The 26,617-nt window shown below is 42.8% G+C and overlaps 1 protein-coding gene across 2 annotated transcripts in view; it reads left to right on the top strand.

Annotated features, from left to right (window-relative positions):
• LRRN4 (leucine rich repeat neuronal 4) overlaps nt 1–26,617 on the top strand; it is a 169,562-nt gene that overhangs the window by 98,036 nt on the left and 44,909 nt on the right. The window lies entirely within an intron of this gene.

Below are 26,617 nucleotides of genomic sequence, written 5' to 3'. Positions count from 1 at the left end.
CCAAAGACACTCAACAAAGCAACCTCCACTCTAGAGTGGCCCCTCGCCTCAAAATCCCAAGATACAAGTAAATAACAATGGGTGGCACATAATTTTCTGTCCAAGCAGCCAAACTATGGAACTCTTTACCCCCCAACATAAGATCCACGGGTAACCACCTTATCATCAGAAAACTACTCAAGAATGAGCTCTTCCCTATATAACCACTGTACGCAAACAGATAGAAATATACAGCATATCTCTCTGTATACAAACATTTATTTGTACTATAGATATGTACCTATATATGTGTATTGCTTTGTATGAACATGTAGAACACTCATGTTTAAAAACATTGTTATATATAGATATTCATTAGTTATGCTTAACAAATGTACCCATTACTGATAGTTACATTATTCTATGTTTTTAACATGTATATAAGTGACTGCATAAATAAGTAAATCTTTTTATCTTAGCTATTTATCTACAATTGTTTCACTATTGAACTTCAAAAAATATATATATATAAACCAAGCTCAGGGTCTGTTGTCAGGTCTAGTGTTGGTGGACAACCGCACCCATCGCTCTCTGCAGTGGTGGAATACACAAAACCTTTCAAAAGGGCGGCCCTTAATCCACCCAGTTCTACAGATAGCGCTAACAGCAGACGCATCGCTCACTGGTTGGGTAGCTTATCTCCACATGCACACAATTCAGGGCATATGGAGCTTACAACAAAAGCAGCTTCACATAAATCATCTAGAGCAGCTAGCAATTTGTCTAGCACTCAAAGCATTTCAAGTTCATCTAGCAGGCAAAGCTGTCCTGATTCGTACAGACAACATGACAGCAATGTACAACATACAAAAACAGGGGGCACACACTCTCTCCAGCTGTCACAACTAGCACAGACTATCTAGAGATGGGCCATACATCATAAAATGTATCTCCTCTTAGAACACCGTCCGGTCCAATCAGATTGCAGATCTGCTCAGTTGTCAAGGACAACAGATCCACGAATGGGAACTCCACCCTCAAGTTCTCCTCCCATTCTTTCAGATGTGGGGCTTTCCAGACATAGATCTGTTTGCCACAAACCTAAACGTAAAATGCCCAAGCTCCGCATCCAGGTATCCACGCTCATTGTCCACTTTCCATTCCATTCCTTTAGTGGTTCGGAAACTCAGACAAGCATCCCTGACACTAATACTAGTTGCTCCAACATGGGCCCATCAACCCTGGTTCACAACCCTGTTGGAGCACTCAGTACTTCCTCACCAAAAACTACATCTCACACCCAGTCTCCTCATGCAGAGACGTAGAGAGATAAGACATCCAGATCCCAGTCATCTTAACCTTGCGATCTGGCACCTGAATTCTCAGAGTTTGGCTACCTCAATCTCCCGCCAGACTGCATGAACATCATCAAAGAGGCTATACATCCTACCACAAGAGCCTGCTATGCAGCAAAGTGGAAGGGGTTTGCGATATACTGCAATAACAGTCAAATCAATCCGCTTGATGCTTCAGTTCAAAACATTATATGCTATTTAGGACATCTGCAGCGTTCAAATTTAGCATACACATCCATACGCTTACATCGTGCTGCAATAGCTGCATACCACCAGAATAGACAACATTTGTCTCTCTTCAGAGTGCCTGTCATGAAAGCATTTATGAAGGGACTTAAAAGAGTCATTCCCCCAAGACTTCCACCTGCTCCAGTGTGAAATCTCAACATTATCCTCACCAGACTGATGGTTCCACTTTTTTGAGCCAATGCACAGACGTGAACTGCAATTTCTCACTTGGAAGGTAGGTTTCCTCATAGCTATCACATAATTGAGGAGAGTAGGTGAGCTTCAGGCACTAACCATAGAAGAACCATTTTTACAAGTACACCAAAACAAAGTGGTTCTTCGGACCAACCCTAAATTTCTACTCAAGGTCATTTCTGCCTTTCATATCAACCAATCTGTTGAGTTGCCTGTGTTCTTCCCTCAACCAGATTCTGTGGCAGAACGTGCTATACACACCTTAGATGTGAAAAGAGCATTACTTTACTACATAGAAAGGACAAAACCTTTCTATAAGACAAAACAACTATTTATGGCTTTTTTTCCACCACATTAAGGCAATCCCATATCAAAATCAGGTATTGCATGGTGGATAGTCAAATGCATTCAAACATGCTATGCAAAAGCAAAAACGAACATTGACAATTCCCCCTACAGCGCACTCCACATGCAAACGAGGGGCTTCTATGGCATTCTTAGGAAAAATACCCATAGATGACATCTGCAAAGCTGCGGCATGGTCTACACCTCACACATTCAAAAAACACTATTGTGTAGATGTGTTAGAAAGACAGCAAGCTAGTGTGGGCCAAGCAGTTTTATGCACATTATTTCAAACGACTGCAACAACTACAGGTTAGCCACCACTTTGGGAGATTACTGCTATGTAGTCTATGCAAAGCATGTGATCTACAGCACACATGCCTCGAACGGAAAATGCTACTTACCCAGTATGCATCTGTTCTTGGCATGTAGAGCTGCAGATTCACATGTGCCCACTGGCCTCCCCAGGTACCTATACCTGTTGCAGTGACATCTTACTTAGATACATATATACATGGACATCTCTTTCTACTACTCTTACTAACTCCATTATCACCCTCTGCGGGAAAACAATTTAACAATGAAGTCGATGCCCATGCGCACTATCACTGAAAGGAGGAGTCAGTTACCTCGTGACTCGAAAAGACTTCTTCGAAGAAGAACAAAGTGCAAACATCCGGACCCAACACTAGATGGCAGGCTATGCAAAGCCTGTGAATCTAAAGCTCTACATGCCAAAAACAGATGCATACTGCGTAAGTAGCATTATCCTTACACTCCTGGTGAAGACGAAAAACTAAATACAGAAACTCTTTTCTGGAATGTGCAACCACAGTACAGCCTCTCATCAAAACATTGTGACCACAAAGGACAAAGCCCAGTAACCCCCTTCAAACACCTAGGAATGAAAGTCATAAATGGAAGAACAAGTTATGACACACCTCCAAAAATTCACATATCATGGTGAAAAATCATGATAAAAAATAGACTATTGCTAGCTCATCCCTTTCTCTGACACCACACCTCATGCAGTATTTGATTGAATACACCACGCTCAGCGATCATTGTATTCAACGGCTAATATTGAGTATAAGTCCTCTGTTGCTCAACTGTGCCCCAGCAGATGTCGGACTGCTAAAATCAACTAAATAACTCACTAACAGGCCTGTCCCGTTTAGTATAAGAGCTATTAGAGGCTGGTATTAGAACAGTGAACAATCAAATGGATGCACGGACAGAATTTACAGCCAGATTAATATCCCATGCTCCCCCAATTTAAAATAATATGGGGCAAGCAGGCAAGGGTGACATAGGCCTCTCCTGCAAATACCTAAGCTTAAAAAGGGAAGTAATAAAGGCATTTCGAACTCTGAAGACAATAGATACCCAACCCACATATTGGGAAAAAGTAAAATAATTAAGAAAACAAGAAAACAATACAAGAAGGAGCTCTGGAAAGCCTGAAAAGCAAAGAAAGACGGGTTCTGGGCAAAACAGACCTGCTTCATGTCATTCTGGGAGATTGTAAACTGACTTGGGATATCTAATAATGTAATAAAAATAACTAAAAATGTGCCTGAGGAATAATGTGTTAAATACCTGGTGAAGATATTCGGCGGTGGTCGTTGACTTGAAGGGCCTGAGACAGTTGAATGCACAAGTCTTCTAATGGATAAAAGGCATTCTGCTAATGTTATACATGAAATGGAAACACACAAGAGTCTTGAACTGGGGGCAACTGTGGTCCAAAATGGGGGAGGCATCATAATAAAGGATGTCCAAAAGACTCAGGAAATGGTGGTCCGAATACAACTTAGGACAACTTCAGGCAGCAGTCGTATTCGGACAATGAGGTAAATAAACTAATAACTATGGGTTGAAGAGATGGGGCGCCTGGGCCCAATGGCATGCGACAGGCCACTTTTAAAGTGGATCCTTAGTAGTGGGCAAATCCGCTATCTGCCTTGTACAAAGTGGTTGACCTAACAGGCATCATCCCAACGAGCTGGAGAGGTTTAATAGTTAATCCATTATGTAAAGTTGGGGACCGTACCAACCCAGCCAACTATAGGCTAATAGCACTGATAGATTCAGAAGCAAGATACTAAGGGGTAAATTTTAATACATTTTGCGTTGGGTTAGCGTTACAAAAGTGATGCTAACCAGCACAAAATGTTTTTCGGGGGATTTACTTTCCAGCACACACTGGAGCAGGTGGAAGTCTTGGGGGAATGACTCTTTTAAGTCCCTTCCTAAATGCTTTCATGACAGGCACTCTGAAGAGAGACAAATGTTGTCTATTCTGGTGGTATGCAGCTATTGCAGCAAGATGTAAGCGTATGGATGTGTATGCTAAATTTGAACGCTGCAGATGTACTAAATAGCATATAATGTTTTAGGTGGGGGATTTTAGACAAACCCCACTACACAACACATATGGGCAGTTTAGAGATGGTGTTGTTCCAGAGAGAACAGTGTTGGACTTTTAGACGTAAAAGCCATTTACGGGATCTGAATGATAAATTACACAATGTCGGATTCATTTTGGAGGGGATTTTTAGAGAGCGCAAACTTGACTGACCTAAAGATATTGAAGAGCTTCACAAAAGCGCCAGTTACATTAAACAAGGTCAGGTAATTGTTTTGGTTTTAGGTGTGCGGAGATTAAGGATGCTGACGCCGTCCTTGTTTATTCATTATTTCCCATTCACCTGACAAATAGGAGCATTTTGTTTTTGTTGCTTGGCCAAATGCTCTTATACCCAGGGGCTGGGACAGAGGGCGGGGCCAGGGGCATGCTGGTAAATGGATGAGACGAGCAGTTTTTGAATGGAAAACTCTGAAGAAGGGTGCCTGGTAAATAGAGGCATAGGGAAGGAGCGATGTGACATCTCTGCAATTGGAAAGTACCGTTCTTTTTCATAAGCTGTTCAATACTTTAGTGATGCAGTCACACACAGAATGTTATAGCGCTGTTGACTTGTATCGAGGCATTTGTCTTTCTGTCTGCGCTTTTAAAAGCTTTGGAATGTGTCCATAAATGTTTCCTAACGTAGGCCTGCATTCCTGAATCACACTGCATGACCCAGTGTAGTAATCATATAGCTCTTCAATCCCTGGTGTCACAGTACCCAGGATAATGTACCGCATGGCTAAACACTTTTAAGGTCCAAAAGTCGACACCTATTGGCTATGGCAATGATTGTTGTAGCTGCAGTCATTTGTAGCCATTAATAATGAGCCAAGCATGGTTTTTGCAGCTGAAACATCTTACACATGTATATACTTAATGTCCCACAATGTTAGTTAACCTCTCATATATATAAAATGTTTAGTCATGTGTAATCAAAAACTGGTGTCAGAAACGTACCAAAGTAAAGGTAGGTATATTAAATGCTAAGACCTTTCTTCATTCTTACTTCTGTACAAACATTCCTTTCTCTTATTGTACTTCCAGCTCCGGCTTGATCTAAAAAACAATTGATAAAATTGAATGATAATGTACTTAGCACAATTCAAATGATAAAGTGCATTTAAACAGGATGACTATTCTGAAATATGCCATGATCTTTCAAATTTTGAAATATGATTCTAACTTTTACATATACTACAAAGGTGAATACAAATTGTGTTTCAAATTGCACCGTACATATGGAGTTGAATTTTTCTGTTGGTTTAACAAATCTCTGATTCATGTAATAATAGAATGTAAAGGGGGCTCTCTGCGAATTTTCCATTGTGTGAACATTTGGATTCTCCTGTATTATGGAGGATATTGAAAATGCTTCTGAATATAGTACCAGACCTTTGCAGTATAATGAAGAATTTTGAATGAGACCTTCTTGAAGATTTACGGTTTATTAAATTTTGTAAGGTACCTGTGATATCTGTTTCAGGAGCAACTAAAGAATCCAAATATGTGAAACATGTATTTAAACATCTGTTTAAAGCTAGTAAGAAGTGAATAGTATGCATCTGAGCTGACTAATAGTAACATTAATATTTTGGGTGGATGAATCCCACTTCCTCTTCCCTGCAGTTTAACCTTTCTCCTTGAGATATACTTTTCCTCAGGTAAAACAATCCATTCTTGATTCCATCGTTTTGAAGAAGCTGCCAGAAATATACTCAGCTAGGCACTGAAACAGTTATGGCAATTTTGGAAAATACCCTTTTGACATAGCTCACTCGCTCAGTTAGAGCAATGGATATATTTTGGTGTTGATCCAGCAGTTTCTAAATATTTTTACAAGCATATCAGCTACAGATTTTGTAGTATATTGATCCCCTTATATTTGTCATGTTCTGTAATTATGAAATCTGGAGATGCAGGAAGGTTCCACGTCTTTATTTCACTGTATTTCTTTTTTTAAAACCGTCTTTATTGCATTTTAACATAGACATGTAATTACCCGCCACCCCCTCATCCAAAGCAAACACAAAGTCACTACAAAGGACTAAGATTGAGTTGTCGACCAGGAGACACAGTGGACTTGTATATATATTAACAACTTATCATTATAATTATTCAGGGTACATCACATCATAACACCAGGTAGCTAAAGAGGAAGAGAGAGAGAAAGGAAAATAAAAAGGGGACCAAAGACAGAATTTAGAGGAGCCTGTGTGATCATGGAAGAATGGACAGTTCAATCCTGTCCCTGGGATACAAGCCAATCCCTTAAAGGGGCCCAAATTTGAAGCCCCCTTTTCCGAGCTCGGTTACCTTTGTGTGCATAAACAGCCCTTTCTGTGTGATAGATTGAAATTACCCGGGCCAACCAATGGTTAAATGATGGGGGGTCGGGGTCAAGCCAAGCTGATGCCAAGCACAGTCTGAGCACAGCCATGGCGTGAAACAGAAAGGGAAAAGGAGCCAAAGGAAGAGCCGAAAGACAAGCTTCCTACTCCTGGACCGCTAACAAAATCAATTGGGAGGTAACCTTGGTCCGCACAAGTTTAGTTGTACCTCAAAATATATAAACATCCCTAATTTGTAAAAATATAAAGAATTCATTGTTTCCCAACAGGAATTTACTCCTTATATCTCAAAAAGTAGTGAAGCTCAAAAAAGAAGTCCCCAAAACTAAATGGACCAAGGTTTTTCCCCCTTCACCTAATATAAGGATCATGGAATATATCCGATAACAAAGGGTTATCATGAAGGGGAGTATAAAAACAAAAATGACCAACCCCAAGTTTTTTTTCTAACAGCAGTCCACACTTTAAATGAGTATAGAAGTGTCTTAAATAAGCCTGGGCAAAGCACTACGCTACGCTTGCGTAGTTTGTGAAGTTTGCGCTACTTCGCACTACGCGAATTGCATGTAGCACAGTGCAAACACGCGTAGCGTAGCGTAGTGTAGCGGTCATTTTTTGCTTGCTTGCGGTCCTCAACGTCAAGTTGGCGACCGCGAGCAAGCAAAATGACATCCCGGCGAGACTTTTTCCTCGTTCGCGATCAGCAACATCAAGTTGCCGATCGCAAGCGTGGAAAATAAACCTCCCGGCGAGCTTCCCAATGCAGGGAGGTCAGGTTTCACATTGCGAGTGGTCGCGTATGATCGCGACCGCTCGCGATGAGAAACTACCAGTCTGCGTTGAGAAAGCTGCCGCTCGAGTAGAAATCTACTCGAGCGGCAGAAAACGACCGCTTGCACTGTGCAAGATGCAGTTTGCACTGATTGTATAGTGCGGACAAGCATCCGGCACTGTGCAATCAGTGCGAACAGCATCTTGCACAATGCACTACGCAGTTTGCGAAGCTACGCGTAGCTCGCGTAGTGCGAAGTGCACTTCGCGTAGCTACGCGTAGTGCAGCTTCGCAAACTACGCCCAGGGTTAGTCTGAAACCTAACTTTTTTAAAGTAGCCAAACTCTAATTGCCGGAACAAGCAGCCCCATACCACGGATCCAAGGGTTAATTCCAAGCATGATGGAACAGTATTCCGAATGAGCCCATCCTGAGGTTGGTCAAACAGGAGGGGTAGTATTTGTTGCAGCGCCGAGGCCCAGTAGTACAGCCGGAAATGTGATACTGCCCATCCGCCCCGTTCCCTGGGGAGGAAGAGGAACTTCAGGGCCCTCTGGGGCCTGGCATACGCCCGGAGAAACCGCCCAATCATGCTGTCCAAAGCCTTTAACAGCATATTATGCACCTCGAGGGGTATAGCCCTGAAAAAAGAAAAAATTCTTGGTAAAAACATCATTTTAATTAAATTACATCTCCCAATCAGGGAGAGTCTGAGATTGTTCCCTCTAAGCAGCTCAGCCTTGGTTTTATTAATTAACGGACCCAAATTACCTTCTACTACTTCAGCCGTGTCTGCGCTGATGTTGACGCCCAGATATACTGCATTCGAAACAATCCTAAAACCTTGTGTTCTCATTTATAAGTATCTGTGTTTTATCTCTATTAAGTCTGTATCCCGCGATATGTCCAAAGAGGTCAGCCTCCCCTTCAATCTCTCTGACTGCATCGTTGGGGGCAGGGGTAACAATCACAAGGTCATCCACGTAGGCTAAGAGTTTAGTCTCCGAGCCCCGAGTTGACATCGGCAGGATTAAAGAGTTACCTTAGATCCGGAGGATTAAAGGGTCGATATAGAGGGCGAAGAGCAGGGGGGGACACGGACAGCCTTGCCTAGTCCCCCGCTGAACTTTAACTATCTCTGAATTACCCCCCATTAGCCAGATTTTAGCCGTTTTATCCCACACTATAAAGTCCAGCCTAGACCCTTCTTCTCTAATATCGCCAACAGATAGGACCAGGAGACTCTATCGAACACTTTCTCAGCTACTAATAATACCAGCGCCATAGGGTTTCCTTGGATTTTGGACACGTCAAATAGTGTGATTACCCGGCGGATGTGGTCTGTGGTACCCATTCCCAGAATAAAGCTGTGTTGTATGGGTGAGACAATTTTTGTGATAACCTTAGATGACCTGGAGGCTAAGATTTTAGAAAAAAACCTTAGTATCAGAATTTATCAACGTAATAGGTCGATATGATCCTAGCTGATTCACCGGTTTTCCCTTTTTGGGGAATACCACCATCCTAGCAGAAGCCCATGAATCAGGAGGAGGACTACCTCTGTGAACGGTATGGCCCACCTTTTCATTCAGTTCATACGTTTTGTTTTTCCATACCGTATATTTTTGGGCCGCTTTTTTAGCCGGGATGTGCCCTATTGCTGTTTTAGCCAATATAACCCGAAGCTGAGCCTCCTCAATGTCAAATCCCATAGTGACAGCCTCTACCAGACCTGCCTCAGCCTGCAATACGCCCTGATAAAGTCCCTGCAATTGTTGTTTCTCTATTTTTCTGTCTATTCAAACTAAATATCGCAGTTTTCCCACAAATCCCTGCTTTAAAGGTATTCCACACTACTCCCATGGGAAAAGTCCCTAGATTTTCATCCATAAATATTGGAATCTACTTCCTCATATATAGAATATAATCTTCATCCAACAACAAATCCCTTTCAAATGACCATCCCCCCTTGGAATTTGAAGTTGCGTGAATATCAAGTTCTAACACTAAGGGATTGGGTTCGGATATCACTCGGGGATATTTAAATATGCGAGAGATGGAGATCAACCTGCTGCAAATAAAAAAGTAATCTAGGCGAGCATGCACCTTGTGAGGGGTGGAATAGTAAGTATAACCTGGGTCCAATGGGCCCTTATCAGCCCAAAACATCAAGAAGCCCATGTACATTAACCAACTGAACCAGTGACCTGAAGACCTTGGGCTTACGCCTTTGATACCTTGCAGCACTTCCCATCAGGGCGTCTTTTTTTATATTGATATTAAAGTCTCCACACACAACTAAAGGAAGGGGACACCTAACCAGTTCATCACAGATCCAGTCCAAAAGTGCTGAATCATCAATGACGGGACCATATAAAGAATAAAGTGCAAAAACCCCTCCATCGTGAGTGCATTCTACACTGGCCCATCTTCCGAATTTTTCCGCCTGGGATCTAGTGGATCAGATCTTGCCTTTGCTTGCAAGTATTGCCACCCCACTGGTGCGTGTACCTTGCATGGTCCTGGAGATAACTTGATACCCTGTGAACTCCAATAGATATTTCTAGGACCCCTCAACATGTGTTTCCTGCATACAGAGTATGTCTGCTTTTTAATACTGCACATCAATATTAACCCTCTGCCTCTTCCGAAAATTATTCTGGCCACAGATATTGTTTGAGGCTATTCTTAAACTAGTCATATTTTATTATAGTATAATGCTGCCTGAAGGTTACAAGCCACAAACTCAACCCACCACCATGCTTGGATTCCCCACCCATGAAAAAAGACCAATTGATGGACAAAATGCAGAACAATGTCCTACATTCACCCCAGTACAGAAATCTGGGCCTAAATCCATCATTTTTGTTGCTCACCATGCCATTCCAGTTTGAACCCAGCCATATGCAAATCAGTCCCCAACCCCCCATCCCCCAGCTCCCAAATCCCACCCCCCAATTCCCCAACCCCTGCCATGAGCAAAAGGTTCACTCTTGACCCTGATGATGGTGCTAACCTGCGACCCGCCCCTACCTCCCCCGCCCCCTGCCTCAAACCACTCAGCCCCCATTAAAGCCCAAGAGAGAAGAACGACATCAAGGGGAAAAAAAGAGAAGCCCCTTCTACAAAAAACCTAGATAGCCCTTCAGAGAACCCCCAAACATATATTTCCCATAAAAAGAAGGATCAGTAAGAGGAAGAAACACTACAAGCTAGCAAAACCCTCCTTTTGTGCCAGAAAACAAGAGATGCAGCAGAGGGTTTTTTTTTCAACCCAGTCCAGTCTCGTTAGAGATTTCTTTCAGTTATTCTTGTGCCTTGACCTCGGAGAGGAAAGTCTGAGTATTTCCTTTGAAGATCACCTTGAGGCAGGCCCTATTTAGCAGGAATACTTGACATCCTAACCGTTGGAAGGGGGAAAATAGCTACCGAAGTCTCCACCTCCTCTTGACAGTCACATGGCAAAAGTAAGGATGGACAAAAAAGGTATGCCTTGCCTTGTCAAAGATCGCCTGCCGCAAAAGGAAGTTACCGAAATAGACCAGGATGGCTCTCCGTCTCTTCGGCTGTTGAGAGCGATTTTTCATGGGAGTCAGGGGGAACTGGTGAACCCTTTGCACCTCAGATTCCCAATCCCATTGGGCAAGCTCGGGGAAGGCACCCTTAAGTAGCTCATTCATTAAATGTCTGATGTTGCTTCCCCCTACATCATCTGCGCGGCTGAGAAACCGTAAGATGTTTCTACGTTGCCAGCTCTCTAAATTCTCCAGCTTCCACATCATGTCAACAAGCTGGATCTCTTATAGGCTTTGCCTTTTCTCAACTGTTGCCACCACCGCCTCTGCAGCCTCCGTCCGCTCCTCCACTAAGTTGACTTGCTCTGCCATCTCGGAACATATTTTGGTGACTTTTTGCACTGCGCCTTGTATTTTCTTTGTGACCAGATGCGCTCTTTTGTGCTCAACTCTTGCCTCGGACTGCACCTGTGTCAGCATAGAGTAAATCATGTCCATTGTGGGTGCAGGATTCATATCCGATGGTAGCCCCCCCTGTGGTGTGCCCGATCTCTATCCCTCCACATCACTATATATCTGGCGAGTTGCCGAATAGTCCCACTTCAGTTGCCTGGTAATGCTTAGCTCTGGTCCAGATTCATTCTCACTCCTCCTTGATCCCTCACTACACCGTTTTGAGAGAGACAGACACTTTTGCGTTGAAGGTTTCACCTTTCCCCACTCCAACTATCAACGGATGAACATGGAACCAAGTCATCATCTGTCAGTTCCTCACTGAGGCCAGAGAGGTCAGAATCATCTGTTAGGGAGAAGAACTTTTCTAAAGCCTCAGTGGATCCTTCAGTCCGAATCACTGCCTCCAAATCCTGGTCTATCCCCGGGGGGCCACTCTTGTCCCCCCTATTCAGTTCCCTATCATAGAATACAAAATGTGCCAGCCCCTGATCCCCAGCCTCCACCGTCTCTACAATAGACTCTGTTTTTGTAATGGTAGTGGCGGGCATATGCTATTCCTGTATGAATGGGAGGAGAGTGCCTGCAAAACTACAACTCCCAGAATCCTTTGAGGGTCAGGCAGGAAGGAGCTCTAGGGGTCAGCAGTGAACGTGGGCAGGACATAAGCCCCGCAATTTCGCTGACCCGGTGCTTGTCGTTCCTTCCCTTGGATGTTTCCTGGGGACTCGCCTTCGCTGCTCCTGTTTCCCGGTGGCTTGATTCTTGGCGGCGGAGTCTGTGGTGAGAAGTATCAGCCGCGGCTCTGTGCATCGCTTCCTCATTCCTTGCTGGCTTCCCTAGCACTCTGTCATTACCGCTCAGGGTTGTTCTTCCCTCATCATTGGGGGGAATCAGGCTGCCTCATCTCTATAACTATCCACTTCCTGGATTGTGACTGCCTGTTTCATAACTGCTTGTTCTGGGCATCCTCACGCTGCTGCAACATTTGTTTCTACACAGTACAGAGTTTGAGTGAACCACTGGAGTTGCCAAAGCGGTCTCACTTCAAGCTCCGGTGATTCACCTTTTGTTGTTCCTTTAAGCTTTGACTTTCAGATCAGCTGCATACTTCACCAGAGTCCTCTGGAGAGGACTTCATATTTTGTTTTGTACTGTTCGCGTCTGGCCTTCCATGAAGTGGAATGTCTTACTGAGATATTCCTGACCAGTCCATCTTCTACCTTTCATGCATTATGGGAATGTGAGTACTAATGTGTGGGGAACTGTACTAAAGATTGCATGCCATATAGGTGTTTAGTGTTGATCCTTGTTTCCTCTCTTGCATGCAGGGTCTCCTCGTTCCACTAGAGGTTCTTTTGGGGTCCCGAGGTTCAGTTACCCACATGAAAAGGTTCAGACCAGCGCCTCTTCGAGCCAAGCAGTGTTTTTTGTTTTATCTACTTCCCCTTTTCCCCTACGCGCTTCCTATCAGGGCAGTGATCAGCCTGTTCTACTCCCTGCGTGGTAGCGTATAAGGGAGGAAGGGATTTAGCTGCATACCATCATCCCTGCTGGTCATCCTGACAGGTTAGTGGTACCTTCGTCTACCTGTTCCCACGCTCTTTTTCCCCCCTCTTTCTCCCATATCCATGTCTTTTTCATTTTCAATTTCGCTTTGCGCGTTGCAGCCCGGCAAACTTGAACCAATCCCATCAGACTCCACTGGGGTATTACCTTCTGCCATTGCAAACGCAGCCCGGGGGATGCAGGGGGGAAGGTACTTACCCTGATCCTTCAGCTGTAGCCCCGCACGTTTATCAGAAAAGATTTCTGGTATAGAAGGTTGTCTTTCTCCGGATGTTTCCAAATAAGTCAGGATCCCTTGTGCTCTCAGGGAATCTGCTTTCGGCTCCTCTCTGCCACTGAGGGGTTTCCTGAATGCGGATGTGGTACCCGTTGCTTCCACCGTCTTCCTTAGTGTCAGACTCTTGCTGTGCAAAGCGGAGCACACAGGCAGTGCTGACGGAGCCCCCAGAAGCTCTGCCCGCTTCATTAGAGGTTTGGCTGTTTTCAGCGGCATCAGAGAACTCGGCAGCAGTGGCGGCCGGAGCCAAGGAAAGGCACTGCGTTTGTTATCGGAGAGAAACGCTGCTCTCCAGGCAGTCCTGCCCAATATCAGCAGACTGAAGGTGCAGCCGAGGTGTCGTAGGACCTGTAAACCGGCACGTTCGAAGAAGAAGGTAAGTTCAAGCATCGGCACTGACGGCCTGGAGCAGGGTCAAGGAAGCAGCGACTGCGGCAAGCTAAGCGGCAGCCATCTTGCTCCTGTAAGGCTCACTTTTTTCAAAGCTCATTCTCTATCCTGAAAAGTAATCAGCCCTGTTAAGCATACTTATCACTTGTGTATAAGCTAGACTGTTGCTTGTGAGAATCAACAGGCTATCTGCATAAAGTTCTATCTTCATATTGGCAGGACTCAATTAAAACACTTTATGTCATGTTTGCTAAGGATGGATGCTGCCAATGGCTCTTTAAACAGAGGAAACAGCGGGGAAGAAAACAGCTATTACCAAGATGGTTCTATCTTAATGTACACCTACTTACTGTCCCTGAACGTATCCTCAGGATCGAACCAATGCTCTTAGGGGTCCCCCTCTCGACAGCCCCAAGTCTGGATACTAATACACGCAGACTTTAGGATGGTCAAGCGGGGTAAGGGAAGGATGGGGACTGCGGGGAGTGAGACCTGTGAACACAAAAGGAAATATTATAATTTGTGTTCATTCAGAATAAATGTCTATTTCCTCTCCCTAAAAGACTGCATGAACCCAACCTTCAACTAACCTGTAAAGAAAGAAAATGCTTCCTTGCAGAAATGGGTGGTGAACAGGTGACCTCGCTGCCTACACCATATACTGCAATTGAAGAAAACAGAAGAATCTATAAACGTTTTACTTTCTGCCTCACCGCAATATCCCTGTAGTGTATGAGATAGCTCTCCCTAAGTTGAAACACCTACCCTTAATATTGTGTAAGATGGCCGAAAACACTAAAGAAAGAACCACCTGCTAAGGACCACCCCTATGGATAAGTAAACACAAGACGTAGCAAATAGTGAAGCAATGTTCTTGTCAAGGGGATCAAAATCATAAGCAAGCAATGAGGTCAGAAACAATCATGGCATAGTTCATTGCATCATCATATACTGTGCACCAAATTTGAAACAACAAAGCAAAAAGTTATGAGAGTTCGTAATCACTCTCCGAGTGAATGGAAAGTCTGGTTAATAATTGAGGCTAACAGAACCCTCCCTGCATGAGCCTCTGCCACGGACTAGACAACAGGGAAGGAAAGTAGAATGCCCCAAATATAATGTATGCTTAAATGACAGGAGCAAAGTCATATGCACAAGAGCAATCAAGATATGTCCCTCGCATGAGTCCGCAAGGCGAAGGACTCGCCAACGTAGGGAAATATGCAAAATATAGCTGGAACAGCCAGCCACTCCGAGAGGGTTGGTAAAAAGCACTCCTCAAACTTAAGAATCAAAAGGAAAATAAGCGGTGCCAAATGGCACCCTTACCCGACCAGGATACCCAAGGTCTGCAACAAAATCAAGTGTACGAAAGACAGGAACTCCACAAATAATCGGCAGTGTCTCCTGCCAGTTCCTCCCTTTTCCATGATCCAGACGTCACGCACGACTGTGCATATGACGTCATACATCTTCTGCTGCTGCCGCTGGGAGATGTAGTTATCCCGTGCTCCGGTTCTCCCCGATGCCTGGCAGTGTCTAATTCCCGTGACCCCTGACACTTACAAATCTTGTCATAGAGAATCCTTGTGGTTCCAGAGAAGTCAATGAACCTTTTCCACCGTTGGCGAATTTAGAGCCTTCAAATCAATTCCATCAATGACATTTAAGAATTTGTAATCAGTCAATGATGAGAGGTTTGTAAAAGCTTCAAAACCTTTATTTATCGTGAGGTTAGAATATCTATATCTCTTTATTTAAATTTATACGTCTACAGAAATATAAAATAGAATTGGTTACAAGTCAACATTAGAAAAATATACACAGTGTTCCATAAAGAAACCCTGTAAACTAGCTAAAAGGACCTATTAAAAAAAGAACCAATGAAGAGTTCCCCTGGAGAAGAGCGAATAAGAAATGAACTTCTCATGAAGAGTAGTTCTGGAACTCAGCCAACTTCCCTACAGCTGCAGTATCAACTGTATATGAGAGTGCGAACCTTGCAGTAGCATCGATCACCGAAAATTCAGATGTAGTCATCTTAGAAGAATAACAAAAGAAATCAACTGTCCATAAAGAAGAGTTTCAGGATAAAGAAAGATCCAGTAGCGAGACCACCTCAACTAGGAGTCTGAGTCTCAGTCGGAGAAATCCGATAATCTCTGCCTAACTACCTAGGAACACTCATTAATATAGATTCATACTTTCGTAACATTTCAGTAGGCATCTTCTGTCGATATCCAATACTAGTGGTTAACGAGGTGTGTCGTCGGTCACACGATGCTCCTTCTTCCGATTCCCACAGTCAGTACCCTTATTGCCATTAGTTGATACCATTTATTTAATACTTGTTACATGCGGGACGGTTCTAATAGGAACCCTCTTACCTAAGCTAAGAGATGCTCTATGAGCTTGATATATGAACAATAACTAGTCAGTAGTATGAAAGCCTCTATCACTTGTATTAGGAAACATCATTCATAAAGTCTCTTAAGTCATCATTTAACATAAACGGTTTTAGTAAGCGTCTGTATTCTAAAACATGATCTAACATGGGCTGAGGAGCTGGACAAATTCGATGTTATAGTCAGCACAATTCTGAAAGATGTCACTAATGCTGAGCAGTTTTCTAAATATCTCATTTATGTAACTGTGAGCAAGAGTTGAGTTAAAAGATTTGTGGGCCTTGTTAATATTTCCGTTAAGAAATGGTTGCTTAGTCCAAAACTTTTCTCTGAAACATGCATTAGTATGCATGCATTTAGTCAATGTATTTTCAAGGTTCGTTTTACTAAGGTTCTAAACATTATGCATTTACTTTTCTATGAGTCATTTCTTAACATAAATGTTTCTACAACATTTAGGGGCATATTTACAATCCCCAATCGCCACCACAACGTCACCTTCAGTGACGTTGTTATGGCGATAGGGGCCTCGCCTTATTTACAAGGCAGCATTAAGCCACTTAACGTGGCTTAACGCTGCCTTGTAAATATGGCACCCTTTCATGCTGTGTTTAGCGTGAAAGAGGAGGGCAATGGGTGTTGCGGTGGGCGTTCTACCGCAACACTCATTGATTTTGATGGTACCTCCTATTTACAAGGGCAGTGTAAATAACAGGCAGTGCAAAATTAAGACCAGGGAAACCTGGTCTTAAACAGACGAAACGAGGAGAAATGCTTTATTTCTCCTCATTTTTGCTGTTTCCATGTGTGCTGCCTTGTGGAGCACACATAGACATAGCATCTTGCCTATGATTGTTTATGTGTAGGAAGGTCCCTCTACCTGCATATAAACAACTTGCAACTTATATGTGTGCTGCATTAAGCAGCTCACATAGAAGTTACAAAAAGCATTTTAAGATTGTTTATGTGCAGGTAACATTGTTTATGTGCACCTTCCTGCACATAAACAATCTTCACCTCAACACAGGCACCCTTGCACTATGGTGCAAGGGTGCCTGCGTTGGCGCTAGGCTGCTAAAGTCAGCGCCGCGCAGGGGGTAACGCAGGGCTGCACCATATTCTAGTAAATATGATGCAGCCCTGTGTTTCTAAAGTGACGAATTGTGTTGTTAGCCTTCTTGGCTTAGCGACACGCTTCGCCACTTTATTGTACATATGCCCCTTAAAGCATTTTTAAGTATAATTCTAGAAAAGTACGTCAGTTTTCTAAATTTGTGTTCATTTCTTCCACCTCTCTGTCTCCTTCTTTTATTCAAATTTGAACCCCGTGCATATTATTCATTCACATCAAGATATTTGGACACTCACATAAAGCCTCAATGGCTAGCACAATTGCATATGAAAATGCTACACCGTACCCAAAGATATTCCTACCGTTCTCAACTTAAAGCATTTTCAGCATCCATAAGAACTGCCGTGAGTGGTGATTGGATGGGAATTAGCAAAGGCAAAATCAGGGCAGGCAGAAAAGTAAACAAATATTTTTCCCCAGTTGTGAGTCAGCCAGAAAAACCTTCTGATCTATATGAGCCAAAGCAGGAAAGTCTTATTATAACCAAGCATTTGTGAAAATATTTTACTGTCTCAATTTGAAAGTGAGATCATCATATATTGAATAGGAAGCATGCAGCTGCCTTTCAAAAGTTGATCACTATAGAAACTATTGCAGTATTTAAGTATTAATGTGCCGAAGCACAAGTTAATGATACCATATTGATGAACTTACAGCGGGCACCCTATCACTCACATGTTTTGTGCCTGGGCATATGTTTGAAATATTAAAGATAGGGAAGGGTCTATGTCTCATAGTTATAAATAAAAAAGAATCCCACAGAACACAAAGCATTGCATGTATGTATCAGTAAGTGGATCTGTAGAAGGGTTTGGAAGATAAATGTAGCAGTTTAAGGTTGTGATTTACAAATACCACTATCAAGAGTAATTTAGCAACAGACAGATGCAGACCATGCCAAGGGGCCCCACCATGTTTCAGAAAGCAAAGAATTGTTGATTTAATAATGGGACCAGTTAGACCGTTAATTTGCATAAGGGAGAATGTTACTTACCTACATACAAATAATAAACTATCTTGTATTGTAGCAAAGATCATTGCTGCCTCCATTGTGTTGTGTTCTTCTGTGCTGTGTAGTTTTATTGTTTTATTGCAAGAAATGTGTCTTTTAAGTGCAGCATTCATCTCTGAGACAGCCTCTTGACAAAGGTCACTGAGTCATGGCAAAAGTGAATGCAGTCAAAGCCCTAGAAACCTGGATTCCAGAAAGTTACTGTTTGGGGGGGGGGGAGGGGGGGTTACCATATGAAAAGGTAAGTCATGATAACTTTCTCAAACGTCAAGTCATTCTTGTCATTCTCTCTTTTTAAGAGGGTATCTGGTTCTGCTGTTTGACTGTGAGTATGGAGAAAACTCCACCACCATGTCGGGTTGTGAGGTGGTAGGGTACATAAAGTAGACCATTTCAAGCAACATGAAAGTATTTTGATTACCAGTAGGGCTGGAGTTTGGGAAGGGAAGGTAAGCCTGATGGTTGCTACACACTCAGACGTTTTAAGGCATGGGCAAAGTGGGCTTTGGCCCAGGGCCCCAGTCTTTCACTGGGGCCCCTGAGAGATCTGGCTCTCTTCTCCACACAGTCCTGCTCTGATGACCTTGAATGAGTCTTAAACATAGATTGTTTTAAATACTATTTTTCTTTAATGTGTTTTTAATATGAGTGATGTGTGGGAGTTTATTACAGATATTTTGCACAGAAATTGTGTTTGTTTTTCAACACCATGGAACATCCATAAAAAATGTTCCTTTTAGATCAAAGGAGGGCCTCGGACGCAGAGATTATTTGCATAATATTAGCGAGCTGCTGCTGTTTTACAATATTGGAAACACGCCTTACTATCTCTGAATATTAGATGGAAACAGATTAAGAATTTGGACCAGTCTGCCTGTGCAGTGTAGGTCACCAGGTCAAAGAGGGCGTGAAAACGCTGAAATGTGATCAAAAATGTAATGCTGTTCCGAACGGGGGCCCCAAAAATATGTTTGGCCCAGGGCCCCCAAAATCCTTAAGATGTCTCTGCTACACAGCCAGTGTGGGCTGAATCAAACTAGGGTTCTGTGGTCATTTTACAATGAGATATGCCTAGTAGAAGTCCTGGTGCAATGTCTCAACTCTTTGCAGTTGACCAATGAAGAGGCAGCAGAGGCCCTTATGCAGGCTTTTACAGTAGTCCAGTGAGTGTGATATAAGGGTGGTCATCAGTTTCGCTATGTTCAAAAAGGGCACTAATAACAGGATTCCTTTTACTATGCAGAAGTGAGAGTGGAATGATGATGAGGAAGGATGGTTAAGGTCGAGGTCAAAGTGGGAAAGAGCCTGAGAGTAGATTGCCAAGTGAATGCTGATGAAGGTTGAGGCACAAACCCAAGATTTCTGTGAGTACTCACATGCATAAAATGTCCTTATGTGGAATTGTATTAAGGAGCAAATTCTACATTTGTAAATAAAACGTGTATACCATTTTTGCACCTATTTTACTTGTGAAGAAACATCTTCCCCACTGAATATGTGGGGGTCACTTCCCGATTCCAGTCTTGGAAATCAACTTAGTTCTGATCTTGTCAAAGTCACTTTCCAAGGCAAACTAGAGAGGGAAAGACCAGAAAAAAAGTTCTAACTACCCACAGGCTTATCATTTTAATGTGTTCGCTAGACTGTGTAGGGCTGATTCATGTTGAACCCCCACATTGCCACTTGTATTGAAGGGAAGGTTGATTATTTAATCCTCATAAATGTATATATACAATGGGGTTCCCAAAAAGAATACGAAACAGAAATGGGGTTACTCAAAAAGGATATAACTGATTTAATAGAAATATATGGGAAGGACACAATGGTGATAATGGGTGATTTTAACCACAAATTAAACTTTGGAAAGCTAGATCGTTGGTTTGAAGACATTTTGAGCTCATATAATATAGGGGCAGCTAAATACCCCTCATGTCTAACCACCAGTCATGACGAAGCCTTAGGGAAGTTTCTGGGCTCTAAGGGTTTAATATGTTTAAATGGTAGGAAGGACCCAGACCGACCGGCTACACAGACTTTTAGAATGGGCAATCAACAGTGTCCTATAGATTATATCTTTGTTCAGGCCTGGAACTATGCAATGGTAAAAAAGTTCCGGGTAATTAAGCGTAGGGACAGTGATCACAATGCTTTGTATTGTGAATATTTAGGGGGGTCAATAAGTACTTGTGAAAGGGCGATCCCCCAAAATGTGGAATACCCAAAGCGCTTGACTACAAAATTGACAGAAGAATATGTAGAGAAATTGGTAAGCTTTCAACAAAATTTAACGAAGGATAGTGCCGAAGGTCATGAGGTAGCATGGTATGTGGATAAAATTGCGCAGGCAGTGCAATGCCTTAGAGTATATCTAAAAAAAGAAAATAAATCGGTAAAAGTAAAAATACAAGAGAGTAAAGGTAGGCCGAGGTGGTTTAACCCTGAATGCTCTAATTCATAATTCCAAATGGTCGGTTACCCTCCCTCCGTTCAATCAAATTGAATGTATAGAGGGTATGCCTTTCGTTGTTCATATCTCCCCCTCTTTCTCCTGCTCTGGAATTCTCATCTACCGCCCCCCTCACTCTAATACCTCTTACTTACCTGCTTTAGCTGACTATGTTACTCAGCTTAGTACACGATATGCTAACTTTACCGCTTTGGGAGACTTCAATCTCCATGTTGACAATGAGTCTTGCTCGCACAGCAAGCTCTTCATCTCTACGCTTGCAGCCTGTAACCTAGCTCAAATAATATCTTTACCTACGCATAAAGCGGGTCATACTCTGGACCTGATCTGCTCCAACCTACCATCTATTCGGGCGACTCCCCCTACCCCGGTCATTTGGTCGGACCATTTCCTTATTCCTTTTGAGATCAACATTTCTTGTCACATTAGACCCGTTATCATTCCCAAAACAATTGGAAGAAATTGGAGCCGCATCACCTCTGAGACGCTCCGGGAATATTTAAAAAATACTCAACCCTGCCCGTCCCTTGACCCGGATTTACAGATTGACCACTTGGACACATGGCTTAGTCAGGCCATTGATGCTCTGGCCCCCCTTAAAACCATCAAAACTTATAGGGCTGCACCTTCGGCACCCTGGTACTCTGATGAGCTTAGGCAGAAAAAGGCCTCCTGCAAATCTCTTGAACGCCTCTGGAGACAGAATTACACCATCGACAGCAAAATCTCCTATAAATTAGCCCTTAAAGAATATAGGAGACTGATTGAGAAGCACAAACGACACTTTCTAGCCTCCAGAATCACGCACGCCAGTAATGGCGCTAGGGAGATTTTTAATATAGTCAGATCCTTCACAGACCCCCACGCGCTGACTCGGACTCAGCCTGCTTCACAATCATTATGTGATAAACTTTCCAAATTTTTTGAGGATAAAATAGAAATCATTTACTCCTCTTTCCCCACCCTCGACACATTAGGTTGGGAAGAAAAGCCCACCACTCTCTCGCCATCACTGCCTATCTTATCCGATTTTGCAGCCGTCTCGGAAGCCGAATCTATGGCTGAACTACTCAATTGTAAATCAGGCTCGCCTAATGATCCCTGGCCAGCCAAGCAGTACAAAAAACTTGCCTCTCTACTTAACCCTCATCTGAACCATATTTGGAATAGCTCTCTCAGACTGGGCTGTTTTCCTGCTAAATGGAAACATGCCTCGTTGGTCCCTATCCTTAAAAAGTCCAACTTGGATCCCGACCAACCTAGTAACTACAGACCCATTTCCCTCTTGCCTGCACCAGCAAAAATCCTGGAGAAACTGGTGCATTCTCAGTTGGCGAACTATATTGAGTCCAATGGACTTCTCCATGATTCCCAGCATGGCTTCAGGTCGGGCCACAGCACGGAGTCTGCCCTTATTGAAATGGCGGACTCGGTGAGGTGGACGCTTGACCAGGGATCGAGGGCGGTGCTAGTGCTGCTGGATTTATCAGCAGCATTCGACACCGTCTCTCACAAGATCCTGCTGAGTAGGCTCGAGGACTTGGGTGTGGGAGGTGTTGTGCTGAAATGGCTCACATCCTATCTTTCGGACCGCACACAGCAGGTTTTCACCCCTCCCTATACCTCCCCTGCCAGACCACTTAAATGGGGAGTTCCCCAGGGTTCCTCCCTGAGTCCGCTCCTTTTTAATATTTATTTTACCCCTTTGGCTAAGCTGATCGCTCAGACAGGGATTAAATCCACCTCCTATGCTGACGATATTCAGCTTCTTTTTACTTTTGACACCCCCTCTGCTTCTGCCTTTGATCCGCTGAAATCCTGCCTCAGGGACATTTCTAGCTGGATGGACGCTAACTCCCTCCGACTCAACGCAGGAAAAACGGAGATCCTGTTTTTCAACTCTCCTTCTCCTTTGGACTCTAGCCTTTGGTGGCCAGACGATCTAAGCCAAGCCCCTACCCCTAAAGATTCAGTGAAAAATTTAGGAGTACGTTGGGATCATCATCTAAGTTTCAGTAATCAGGTACAGACAGTGGCTGCTTCCTGTTTCGCTAAAATCAGGACCATTAAACGCCTTATTAACTACCTGCCGGCGGACTGCCGCAAAACTGTTATCCAGGCATTGATAATTTCCCATCTCGATTACGCTAATGCCCTCTATCTTGGTATCTCAGCAGGCCTGTGTCATAAACTTCAGACAGTCCAAAATGCTGCCGCCCGGCTTGTAGAGAGACTTCCTGCTAGACACCATGTCTCTCCACTTTTACGCAAACTGCACTGGCTACCCATTGCTAAAAGAAGTGTCTTCAAAGCAATGACGCTGGCCTTCCGAGCCTCTCAAGGGTCTGGATCGGCACACCTGAAAAACATCTTGCGACCGTATGCCCATTCAAGGACATTGCGCTCCAACTCCCTATTCTTCTTGCACACCCCACGATTTAAACGAGTTCGTGCAGGTGGAAAAACCTTTGAGGTCTGTGCCTCTCAGAATTGGAACAAGCTCCCGCTAGCTCTACGTACCAGCCAATCAGAATCAGCATTTCGTAAACTGCTGAAGACATATCTTTTCTCCTCCTAGACAGGTCCTCCATTTCTGGCTCTCCTTTCCCAGAGTTCTCAGCGCCGGGACGCCCCGTTGGGGCAGCTGTGCGCTTTATAAAATACACAAATAAATAAATAAATGTCTGAATAAAAAAAGGGCTATTCGTAAAATAGAGCGAGGTCAGAGGAAATGTTTTGATCATGGGAACTTAGAGACCCTGCTCAACTTGAAGAAAGAATATAAATCCCTAGTAAGGAAGCAGAAAAGGATTTTTAAAGAAAAATGTTGGGCAAATCTACTTGAGACAATAGAAAATAGAAATATAAAAGGATTCTGGAGGTTGATACAGGTTGCCGCGGGAAGGTCCCCGGGTAATATGAGCTGTGTTGTGGAAGAGGGGGCCTGGGTAAATTATTTAGGAAATCTATATAAAGCCAGTAGGATTTTGGGAAAAGTCAAGGAAAAACCAAGTTGGACTGCCTGTGTAGAAGGTTTAAAACCAGCTTTTAATGAGGAGAAAGTAAAAGAAACAATAAAAAAGCTGAATTTATCTCGCGCAGCAGGCCCTGATAATCTTCCTGCCATCTTAATTAAAACTCATTTAGATTGGTGGGCAGGCTTTCTATCCCATATGTTCATTGCCATTCTGGATTCAGGGTGTATCCCGAAATCCTGGAGAGGGGCCATCATTAGACCCCTACATAAAAAGGGGGAAAGGAAGGACCCAAAGAACTACAGATTAATTAATTTATTGGATATTGGAGAAAAGGTTTTTTCAAAAATAATCCTTGGTAGATTGAAGGAGTGGGTGGAGCAGCGATCGATAGTCCCAATAGAGCAGGGAGGCTTTAAGGAAGGACATTCTACTACCGATCACTGCTTTGCCCTGTGGGCTGTAGCACGGAAGTCCATGGAGCTGCAGGGCAAGTTGTATTGTTGCTTCGTGGACTTTCGCGCAGCTTTTGATCTGGTGGATAGGGAGTGCTTGTGGGAAACCATGAGAAATGATGAGGTCCCTGCGGATCTATTGTTGGTAATCCAGGAGCTACATAGCCAAAACTGGGCTCAGGTCATTAAAGACACTTCTGATGGCCTGACTCCCGAGATAGCAATAAACAATGGATTAAGGCAAGGTTGTGTCTTGGCGCCGCTTCTTTTTGCAATATTCTTAGCAGACTTGCCTCTTACCTTGGGCTCTGCCAGAGGTGCAAGCCCAAAAGTAAATGGAAAGCATTTGTCCTGTTTGTTGTATGCCGATGATCTAGTAATACTGGATCAAACTGAGATAGGACTTCAAAGAAAACTGAATATATTCAGCGAATACTGTACGTCAAAACGACTTACTGTAAACATGGACAAAACAAAAATGTTGTGCTTTGGGAAGAGGAATACGAAGTTTAAATGGTATTTGGGCCAAACTAAACTAGAGATTGTAAATGAATATAAATACCTTGGAATATGGTTTACGAATTCCTTGAAGTGGGGCATACATCTGGAGGCACAGAAAATAAAAGCTCATCAAGCAGTATGTGGGCTGAAAAGATTCAATCATAGTTATGGCGATATGTCCCATAAGCCACTTTTGACGGCCTATAAAGCCATGATTCCTCCGCAATTCCAATATGGCTCAGAAGTAATTTGTATTGATGGTAAAAGCTCCTGGGATAAAGAAGAAGGGAAATGTCTGAAATCATTATTGTCACTTCCCAGCTCGGCAATGATTCAGGCAATCAGAATGGATTTAGGCCTAACTGCATGGAACATTCAGGTGCAATTAAGTTTTCTTAGATTTTGGAATCGTTTGAGTCTTGGGGAGGTCACAAAGGTGTCCCAATGGTGTATGAAAGAAATCCAGTCCAGTGAGTTAAAGTGGGCTAAGGCCACAAGAAGGAAACTCTTGACCATGTGTGATCACTTGAATGTGAAAATTGACCCCCTGACCCTACAAATAAATGTAATAAAGAGTGTACTTAAAATGCAGGGTAAAGAATTTTCTAGAGTAACAGATCGCGAGTATTTGATTAGGAAAGATTCTGTAAAATTCATGCATTCTAGCTGGGAGAAAGATATCAGCTTTCCCTATCTCGATTTACTACCGAACTGTTGGTTAAGAATGGAAGTACTTAGGATAAGAATTGGCATTAACCCAGCCATAATAAATTGCGCAATAAAATCAGTTTTAATGCAACCTGATGGCAAGTGTACGTGCAAGATAGGATTGAAATGCAACATTTTACACATTTTATTAGATTGTCGAAGATTTTTAAATTTACGTAAATTATTCCTCCGTCCGATATTCTTAAAATATGGTGTAAGGACGCGCTTACAAGCATGGGAGCTTCTTGCTGATATGGAAAATTTAGATATAGCAATAGCCATTGGGAAATATATGCAAGGTATATATAAGCTCCCCGCCCCATTAGAGGCGTAAGAGTAGCTAGTGCCTTCCAATTGTAAATGAAATTATCTGTTATAAAACTGTTTTAAAATTGTTAAGAATGATTTTTTAAGGATTTTATGACTCTTAATGTTTAAGAACATAATTTAGCAATGTGGACATTTTTAAATGGTATTGTAAATGCTGTGGTTTAAAGACCAATTGGTCTAAATAAACATTATTTTTGAACTGAACTTGAACACTTCTAACCCTAAGATTTCGAATGCCACAATCCAGCCAGGCTGTCGGAATTTCTCCTTTCCTGTGGGTCACTTAAGAACTTAAGAAAGAACAGTTAAAGCATTCCCATTTCTGTGTGTTAGGAATGGAATTTTACATTCATAAATTCCAGTTTTTTTGCACTTATGGTTTACTAACCTTCATGGCATTACTTACCAACATATAAAACGTTTTAGTGTCAGGTAAATCATTCAAGCACAGACAAGGGCCATATTTGCATTTATAGATATAAAACTGATATGCTAAAATTGCGTGAAAATACATTCGTGATTATCCGGGCTTCGAAACAGTTGAAGAAACACTGCTTAGTTTAATCACTTAATACTAAATAGCATTACTCAGCCAAACACATCAATTTTCTCTGCAGGGAAAGTGCACAGCACGCACCCTCTAGACCTTCAACTTTTAACATTAATATTGAACAACTTTTTAATATATAAGGTCTATCATTGAATCTGTGATTGCAAATGTGATGGTAATTCGATGTGGAAGATGACCAAAGCACTAGAAAATGTGAAGTGAAATAAAATATATTTAGCAAAA

Source organism: Triturus cristatus, chromosome 6, assembly GCF_964204655.1.
Source record: "Triturus cristatus chromosome 6, aTriCri1.1, whole genome shotgun sequence".
Classification (NCBI taxonomy): domain Eukaryota; kingdom Metazoa; phylum Chordata; class Amphibia; order Caudata; family Salamandridae; genus Triturus; species Triturus cristatus.
The sequence above is the reverse complement of the archived record's forward strand: the minus strand, read 5'-3'. Positions and strand labels throughout refer to the sequence as shown.